The following is an 8,567-nucleotide window of genomic DNA, read 5'->3' on the forward strand; positions in this document are numbered from 1 at the left end:
ATGTGGTCAGGTCCCCTGCAGTCATGGGTTATCTCTGTCTCTCACCACCTCCTCAGCTGTAGAGTCAGATGACAGTAACCTAGTGGGTTATTTGAGGTTTGAATTCTATGATTCCTGTGTGGTACTGTCCCAGACCCTGGCGAGGACATGGAGTATGCCTGTCCCAGAAGTTCCTGCTCTCCGTTTTTTTCTCCAGGTTCTGGGCAGGGGCCGGGGCATCTGCTGACAGTGGAGGCCGTGGTGTGGGAAAGGCTGGGAGGAAGGCGGCTTCCAAAGGCAAGGGGAAGACACTTGGCAGGGCCGTCTGAGGTCCAGGGTGGCCTCAGGGCCGAGGCTAGATTGGTTAGCACAGATCAGCCTCAGAAGCCCTGGGCTAAGATGGGGGATCTGCAGAGCATGGGCAGGCATGCGGGCCGGGGAGTTGAGGGCTGCAGTGGGGGCCGGGGGTGGGGGAAGCCAAACCCGGGACTGTGTCTGTCTGTGCTGGGAGAGGACCAGAACCTGGCCACTGGGCTGTGAAGCCAGGGAACCCACCCTCCCTCCTCGGTGCTCCCAGGGCTTTGAGTCCCTCTGTCTTGGAACTCACCTCGTGCCCCTCTTCCGCTGTCCTGCCCTCCTTCCTGACCTCCCTACACACTGCAAGTGATGGCTGGGTCTTCTGGGTCACCACCCCCTGTCAGCAGACCACATGGAGATGGATGGAAAGAGCCAGCCCTCTGTGACCCTCCCCTCTGTGTCAGCAGGCTTGGCTGTTGCTTGGGCACATGCGGCTGAGATCCTGCCCAGGGCTGTGAGCTTGGAGGCCTCTGTGTCAGGCTCTTGGTCTTTGTGGTTCTGTGTTTCTGCAGCCACGTGAGGCCCTGGGAGCCCTGGGAGATGAAGTTCAGCGCTCTGTCCTTTTGACAGCCTTTCACAGAATTAGTCTTAAATGGTGTCAAGACCCTGGAAACTCAGTGCCGGCCTGTGCTATGCAGACCAAGCAATGTACCCTGGCCGTCCATATCAGGCACCTGCAGTGAGAGGACATGTCCTGGCGGGAGCTGCTGGAGCAGAGGCTGGGGATGAGCCCCACCCAGATCCGGGCCTTGCTGCGGGATGGGGACCAGTTCAGCCACAGAGTGACCTAGGGCAAGTGAGGATCGTGGAGCAAGCGCCCTGCCCCATGCTGCCCGCACGGCCCCAGGTGCTGCCCTGGATCTCAGCTGGGTTGTGCTCGTTTGTTTTCTGTTGAACCAGTTGGTGGAGTGGCCTAGGGTTTCTTCAGAGGGGCAGCGAGGGTACCTGGGCTAGGAGATGGTGGCACGAGGTACGTGACCACCACTCTGGGCCTCAGTCCTGGTTGTGCTCTGAGGCAAAGGTGGGTCCAGGTCTGCACGTGGCGCTTGTCTGTGTGTGTGCATGTTGAGAGGCAGCACAGCACCCAGCCTGGGTTCCCCACCCCAGGTTCCCCACCCCCACTACCTGCAGCCAGGCCTGAGCAAGTCCCCTGAGTCCCCAGGGGTGAGGCCCCACAGCAACACCTCTCTGCTGGTGAGTCACTTGGGGACCTGATGTCCACAGGCTCCCCACCGGGGCCCTCCTGCTCTGTCCCTGCGGCCTGCAGTGGGCAGACTGAGAGCTGCCCGTGGCCTGGTGGGTTCATGGAACAGCAGGCCTCTCCCTTTCATTTCGCTCCCTCCCTCGATTGGCCTCGTCCTAAATTCCCTTTGCTGAGCTGAGCCCATCTGAAAGGCTCAAACAGAGGACCCAGTTCACCTCGGGTCCCCTCTGTGATACGGTCTTAGTCTCTAGTAAGCATGACTGTGAATCACCTTGTTCTCCTTCTGTGTCCTGTCTTTGCACACAGATCTTGTGAACGTTGGGGACACTTTGCTGTGCCCAGAAAACCTAGGTCCCGACAAGGTGGAGGAGCTGGAGAATCAAACCCTGCTACCCAACCTGCAACAGAAGTACCTGACTGTGCTCGCTGACCCCCACTGGCTGCTGCAGCCCATCCTGGGGAGGGCCGGGAAAGACGTCTTCCAGGTAGACATCCTCAAGCACCTGATCCTCTTTGGGCAGGAGGCCTGTCCAGGCTGGGCTGTCAAGCGGAGGGTGATGGAGAGACCAGCTCATGGTGATACCGTCCAGTCACTGCTGTGCCCTGTATGTGCCCATCTGGTTCAGTGTGATCCGGCCCCACCCTAGGGTGTGCTGCCCACTTGGTGGGGGTTCGGGGTCCAGTACTCCTCTCATGTGGTTCTGCTCTCAACTCAGGGAGACTCTTGGGGACTTTGACCTTTATGAAAAGATGGCGTTGCCAGTCGTTTTGGCCCTGCTGGGTCTGGGTGCTTGAGAGAAATGTGTTGTTAGGAAACTGGTTAGTGTTTTTCCCTCTGTGTTCTGGTCCAAATTCCCTGTTTTGGAACAGTGTCCAGAGGGTGATGGGGGAGCCCGGGGGCTGGGCTGAGCGTCGGCAGGCAGAGAGGCCCACAGGCCCAGAAACAGGCAGCAGTCTGTCCTTGCAGGTGACCCTTGTCCTGCTGTAAAGCGTCCCTTGGCTCACAAAGCATGTGTGTTGGATACAGTGCCTGGCAGCCTCACATCCAAAGACAGGCTCTTAAATACACTTCTGAGGGCAGAGCGACAAGGGCTGGTGTTCACCTTGTGGAAACTTTGTGCTTGTCTTTGGGTTTGGGGTCATGTGTTTTCAAGGCCCTTGGTGGGTGGAGTGACCCTGCATGCTGGTGAGCCTCTTGGGGAGACCCCTGAATCAGTAGCTGGAGATTCTCAGCTGCTGATTTGAAACTTGTGGCAACATTGGGGGACCCTTGAGGAGCCCCTTCTGCTTCAGGGTGCATGACTCATGGGAGGTGACACCCCTAAGGTCAGGAACCTGGCTGGGCTGTCTACTGAGCGGCAGCTGAGGTCAAGGTGTCAGCGGACATTGGCTCTTGTGAGGGCTGTGGAGTGAGTCTGTCCCATCTTTCCCCCTCCTCACTTCCGGGGCTTTGCTGGCCATGGTAGGCATGTTTGGGCTTGGAGAGATCCTCTTTTCTCTTCATCGTGAGTTTTCCTGTGTGCCTCTCTATCTCTCAATGTGTCCTATGTATGGGGACAGCCATCGTGTTAGAGGAGGGTCCATCCTAATCAGCTCACTTGATCTCCATCAGCTCTGTGAAGACCTTTCCTTTGTAAGGTCCCACCGAAATACTTGGGATCGAGACTCCAGGACTTGAGGGACACGATGTGACTCCTCACACCCTACAAAAGTCCTGAGGTAGGAACACACTGGAATGTTTCATGGATGGAAGGATGGCCTTCATGTCTACTGGGGGGAATCTAGGGGCAAGGAGAGCAGGCCACCAGGATAGGAGCCTGATCACGAGGTGCCTTGTGGGCCTGTGAGAACTGTGGCTCTGTTGTGTTTGGTGAAGGAAAGGCCCAGGAGGCCCTGGGCTGGATTCTTCTGGGACTTTGTCCCCATCCTCATAGCCACGTGGAAATGGAGCCTCCTTGCGAGGTGCTGAGACCCTGCTGAGGTTCAGGCGTACAGCTCTGCTCCTCCCCACCCCCCTCCAGTAAACAGGGACCCTTCCTCCAGGTACAAGGGAAAAACTGAGGATGGACGTGTGTGTGCTCAGGTCCCATGCAGTCATGGGCTATCTATCTATCCCTCAGTGCCTCCTCAGCGGTCGAATGAGGTGACAGTAACCTAGTGGGTTACTTGGTCCAGGGTTGCCCCAGGGCCAAGGCCAGAGAGGTTAAAACGGATCTGCCCTCAACAGCCCTGGGCTAAGATGGGGGATTTGCAGAGCATGGGCAGGGATGGGGCCGGGAGCTGAGGGGTCTTTGTCAGTTGTGGCTCGGGACACTTGTGTTGTGCACACACAAGCCCTCATGATGTCTAAGGCCTGCCTTTCTCAGCCTTACTTTCCTGTCCCTGTGTTTGGCATCCCCGCTTCGGTGTCCCCAGCTCAGGGACCTTCCAGCTGCTCCTCTCCCTCACTGAGGCTGGGGAGACCTGAAGCCTCGGGGTTCTGCCCATGTTACCTGCCCTCCCGTATCAGAGGAAGCTCCTGTAGAGGCCTCATCCCAGTGGGCACTGGGGCCATTCAGTCAAACACTCCATCTCTTCTGCTCGGAGAGGAGCTGGTCAGCCTGGCAGGTTCAGCTGGGCAGGAGGCCCCATGGCAGCAGCAGGGACAGGGCACCACCCTCAGGCAGGAGGCGCTAGGACTGGACAGAGATGCCAGCCCCCAGCAGAGTCAGTTCCCAGCAAACCCCAGAGCAGCCCCACAGTGCTTCTGGTTCTCCTCGTCCCCTTCCTTCCACAGGCCTGATTTTGTCACCTCAGAGGCATTGTGTAGCACTGAGAAGAGGAAGGCAGGAGAAGTTGGAAGGTAGGGCCGCGGCCTGGGGTGGGCGGGAAGGGCGGGGCCTCCAGAGGAATTGAGACCAGGGCTCCGAGCCCACCCCAACCCTCACTAGCAAGTGGTCCTGGGAAGATGCCCAAGCCCCGCAGCCTCAGTTCTTCATCTGGGAGGCGAGCAGGTGTGAGGAGCCCCGTGTATTGGGCTGCAGGATGCCCCTGAGGGACAGAACAGAGCTCAAGGCCTGGCGGCTGTTAGCCCTGTGATGGCGGGGCAGGAATTTCCCACACTGTTGCCCCCAGACACTCCTCCACTCTCCACTGGATGGAGTTGGCTGCTTTGTGGTCCAGGACAGGTCAGAGGATATGCACCTCAATAGGATGTTTCATAAATAAAACTAAGAAACTTTTCCAGTTAGACCATAGTGGAACATAGTGTTAGTCACTCAGTCATGTCTGATTCTGTAACTCCATGGACTGTAGCTTGCCAGGCTCCTCTGTTCATGGAATTCTCCAAGCAAGAATACTGGAGTGGGTTGCCATGCCCTTCTCCAGGAGGATCTTCCTGACCCAGGAATCGAACCCAGCTCTCCCACAATACAAGCAGTTTCTTCATTGTTTGAGCTACCCGGTAACCCCATTTCCAGTTAAAGGAACTGTGAAATTTGGGTGTGGAGGAGTGTTCCAGCAGGACCCAAGCTGGTCCAGGAAATAGAAGCAAGAACCACTCTTTGCCTGTGTCCCTGCTGGTCTTCCATCCCAACCCTTATTTTCATCATTGCAGTGCCAATAAATGTCGAGTCTTTGATTACAATGCCCAGTGAAAATCAAGATAATTAAAAGCTAGTTAACACCTTAAGATCTGGGTCCCTGGGACCAGGAAAGAGAGGGTCAGCCCATGGATTTCTGGGCATCATTTCAAGGGAGTGTGACCTGAGTTCTGTAGGATGCCTAGCAGATACAGGGTAGAAAACACCTACTCCATTCCTGTGGTCAGCAGCAATGCGAGAAGAGCCAGGACCCCTTCCATCCTGCCCCGGAAACAGATCTCTCTGAGGTTTATCCAAGACCCAAAGAGACACCTTACAGCAATGTCTCATTTCCCCTCATTCCCACGATGTACCTCATGTGACTGTGGCTCTGAGACCATCGCTCCAGGTGTGAGGGTGTCCTGCTTCTCCCAGTGTCCCCATTGCTAACACAGGGCCTTTCACGGAGCAGAGACTCTGTAAAGGTCTTCAGAATAAATGAGCCAGTGAGCAGGGGCTGCTTGACTCAGATTACTTGCCACTTTTGATAACCCGGGCAAATTCAAATAAACCGAGATCCCTTAGCTGTACAAACTGACACACAACAAGTATAAGAAGCAAGAATTCACTACTATCACTTTTTATTTTCTAATTCTTCCACCAGTTATGTCACTGCTAAATAAATTCACATTTCCAAAATCGTTCTAATTCTAATTCCATGTTATCTTGTGCAGGATCACGAAACAAAATGGAAGTGTTCCCAATCTCTTTTACAAAAGAGAAAAACCCTTGTTCGTGAACTGGCTAAGTACAAACACATGGTGATCAATGTCACTGACATAGTTAGATACTGGGATGCATCGTCTTCTATAAAAAGGAATAACATTTGAAAATTTCCTAAAGAAAAGAAAGATGAGTCTCCATGTCATTGTAGAGAACAGGAACACAAAGATGCCACACACTGGGTTCCCCCAACAGGCCTAGGCTCTTACTGCTGAGAAGGCTGACCGCTCCCTCTTCAATCACAGAGGGAAGGATCACCTCCCTTCCTGCCCCACCTCCCCCAGGGCAAGCTGCTGGATGTGGGCCTGGAAGGAGCCTGGCTGCTCCTCTGGCTCAGAGTCCCCCTTTCTCCTCCCTCGCAGCCTCTGCAGAGGGGCTGGAAGGAGCTGGGACCCCTTCAACTGACTCTGTCCAGATACTCCAGGACTTAAAACTTGCTGGTCTCTGCATAGGCCCAGGAAGCCCACAGGAACTCGTAGTGAGCAGGGCTGCTGTCAGGCACCTACCGGTACTCCAGGTACCCCTCCCACACCCACACTTGGGTCAACAGCTCCCTGGGATCCCCATACGTGTAGTGCTCCCTCCCAGGACACCCCCCATCCTGCTGAGTGCTTCCCAGATCTCCTCCTCAGGGGCACGGTTGTCCTCCACAGTGATCAGGCACAGGATCGCCACCAGGAGGCCGGCCTTGAGCAACCTCTGCCCATCCCTCAGCATCTCTTTGAGGGTGAGGCCCAGTGTGGGGACCAGGATATAGGTCTGCTCACTCTGGTCCACCTCCTTCACCTCCAGACCAAAGATCGGCTGCAGGTACTCTGAGGCTTGACTGAGGACCACCAGGAAGTGGTCCTGGTAATCTTTGAGGACACTCTTCAGCACTTCTGCCTTTGTGATCAGCTCCTTGGCAAGATACCTGCTGAGCAGGAATCGCACCAGCTCTTTCTTCTTCACCTGTAGTGCATCGTGGAGTGAGGACTTTGCATCTTCCTGGTCACGTGAGGTGTCTGGTACTTCATCTTGCCTGCTGAGGCCATGGTCTTCAGATTGGCTCCCAAGATTGGCAGCCATGGCAGTGGGAGAGGGGCAGACACCAAGGGCTCTGGGGGAGACTGGCTGTTGCAGCAGCAGCCACCTCCTCCAGGGTGCCCCAGACCAGGAGAGAGGAGGAGGGGGAAGCTGCATCTCCTTCCTTCATCTGCTCCTCCTCCTCCTCACCCCAAAGGAACTTTGCCTCCATCAGACCCTCATCCTCTCTTGGATCCTGAAAGACTCTCTCAGGCTGGTGGAACTCATGCATCCCAGGCAATTTGACCAGGGTCGAACTGCAGAAAGGAGTGAGGCAGGGGGATAGATGGGGACCCCAGGTCTGCAGGAGAGGGAGGTTGTGATCGGCCTTGGCTGAGAAACCACCCTGGGCGGTCTGACTCAGGCCACTTACAGGTCTCCTCTTGAGGGGTGCTCTCGGGCCTCATAGAGGGGCTCCTCCAGATCAGCCTGATCCCTGTCTACCCGAAGGAGGACAGGAGTTGGCTCCCCAGGTTGCAGTCAGCACAGTGTGAGGTTCTGGGTCTGACGCGCTGTGGGGATTAGGGCCTTGTGGGTTCCCCTCTGTGCTGGGATGGGGAGCCCCTGGTGCACACTCAGGGCACCCTCCTCACCTTGACTCCTGGCACTGCCTGGACCTCCTCTGCTCTCTGACACAGGCCACAGACCTCCACCTTCACCTCCTGGTTCCTGGAGCTCCTGTATCAAAAATGGAGGGGGCACCTAGGGGGTAGACTGTGGCACAGACTTGAGCCTTCTGTGCTGGTAGAAGGGATGAACTCTGCGATGTCCCCCAGTTGTGGGGTGGTTGGTCCCCTCAGGACTCCCTTGTATTGCCCACTGTTCCCCTGGCATGGCCTGGTCCCTCCCCTTTGGGGGCCTGCAGGGAAACTCAGAACAAGACCTGAGTCTGAACAGAAAGCACTGAGGACCCCCACGTGTGGCGTCACCTGCCCAGGGCCTCCCGCGAGTCCTAGGCTGGGGAGATGCTCGGTGCTCACCTCCTCCTCACATCCCGCCTGGCCTCCTAACACTGACCACAGAGGTGGGAGGTCTACTCAGTCCTGCTTGAGGGTCTCGAGAGTCCATCCTCTGCGGATCTGAAGCTTCCACCCTCTGCCCTAACACCTCACCTCCTGAAGTTCTGTGGAATAAATGAACCAGTGAGAAGGGGGCTTATTAATCTCATCAATTTTCTCCTAGTTTCTTAAATAACAACCTGGCAAAATCCAAGTAAACAGATGCAGATTAGCTGTAGAAAAGGACAGTCAAACCCTGTAAGAAGTGTGAATTCACTACAATCGTTTTTTATATTCCAGTTTTTCCACCAAACTATATACTGCTGAGTAAGTTCACATATCCAAAATACTTGTAATTCCAATTTTTATGATCTTGCTCAGGGTCACAAAATAAAATGGGAGAGTTCCCAATCTCTTTTACAAAACAGCAAAACTCTGGTCCTTAAACTGGTTAAGTACAAATACATGTGGGATCAATGTCATTCACAAAGTTAGACACTGAAGTTTATTAAGGCTTAAGCTGAAAAAACACATTTGAAAAATTCCTAAAAAACAGAGATGATTTTGCATGTCATCACAGAGAAAAGGAACACAAAGATGCTACACACCGGGTTCCCCCAA

General features: G+C 55.1%; 2 pseudogenes; one reads left to right on the top strand and one right to left on the bottom strand.

Annotated features, from left to right (window-relative positions):
* Positions 1–876: 876 nt before the first annotated feature.
* LOC128069451 (protein EOLA1-like) lies at positions 877–2,187 on the top strand (annotated as a pseudogene).
* A 4,123-nt stretch (positions 2,188–6,310) lies between these two features.
* On the bottom strand, positions 6,311–6,951 carry LOC128069452 (melanoma-associated antigen 9-like; annotated as a pseudogene).
* Between the last annotated feature and the right edge of the window lie 1,616 nt (positions 6,952–8,567).

This window comes from Budorcas taxicolor, chromosome X, assembly GCF_023091745.1.
Source record: "Budorcas taxicolor isolate Tak-1 chromosome X, Takin1.1, whole genome shotgun sequence".
NCBI lineage: Eukaryota > Metazoa > Chordata > Mammalia > Artiodactyla > Bovidae > Budorcas > Budorcas taxicolor.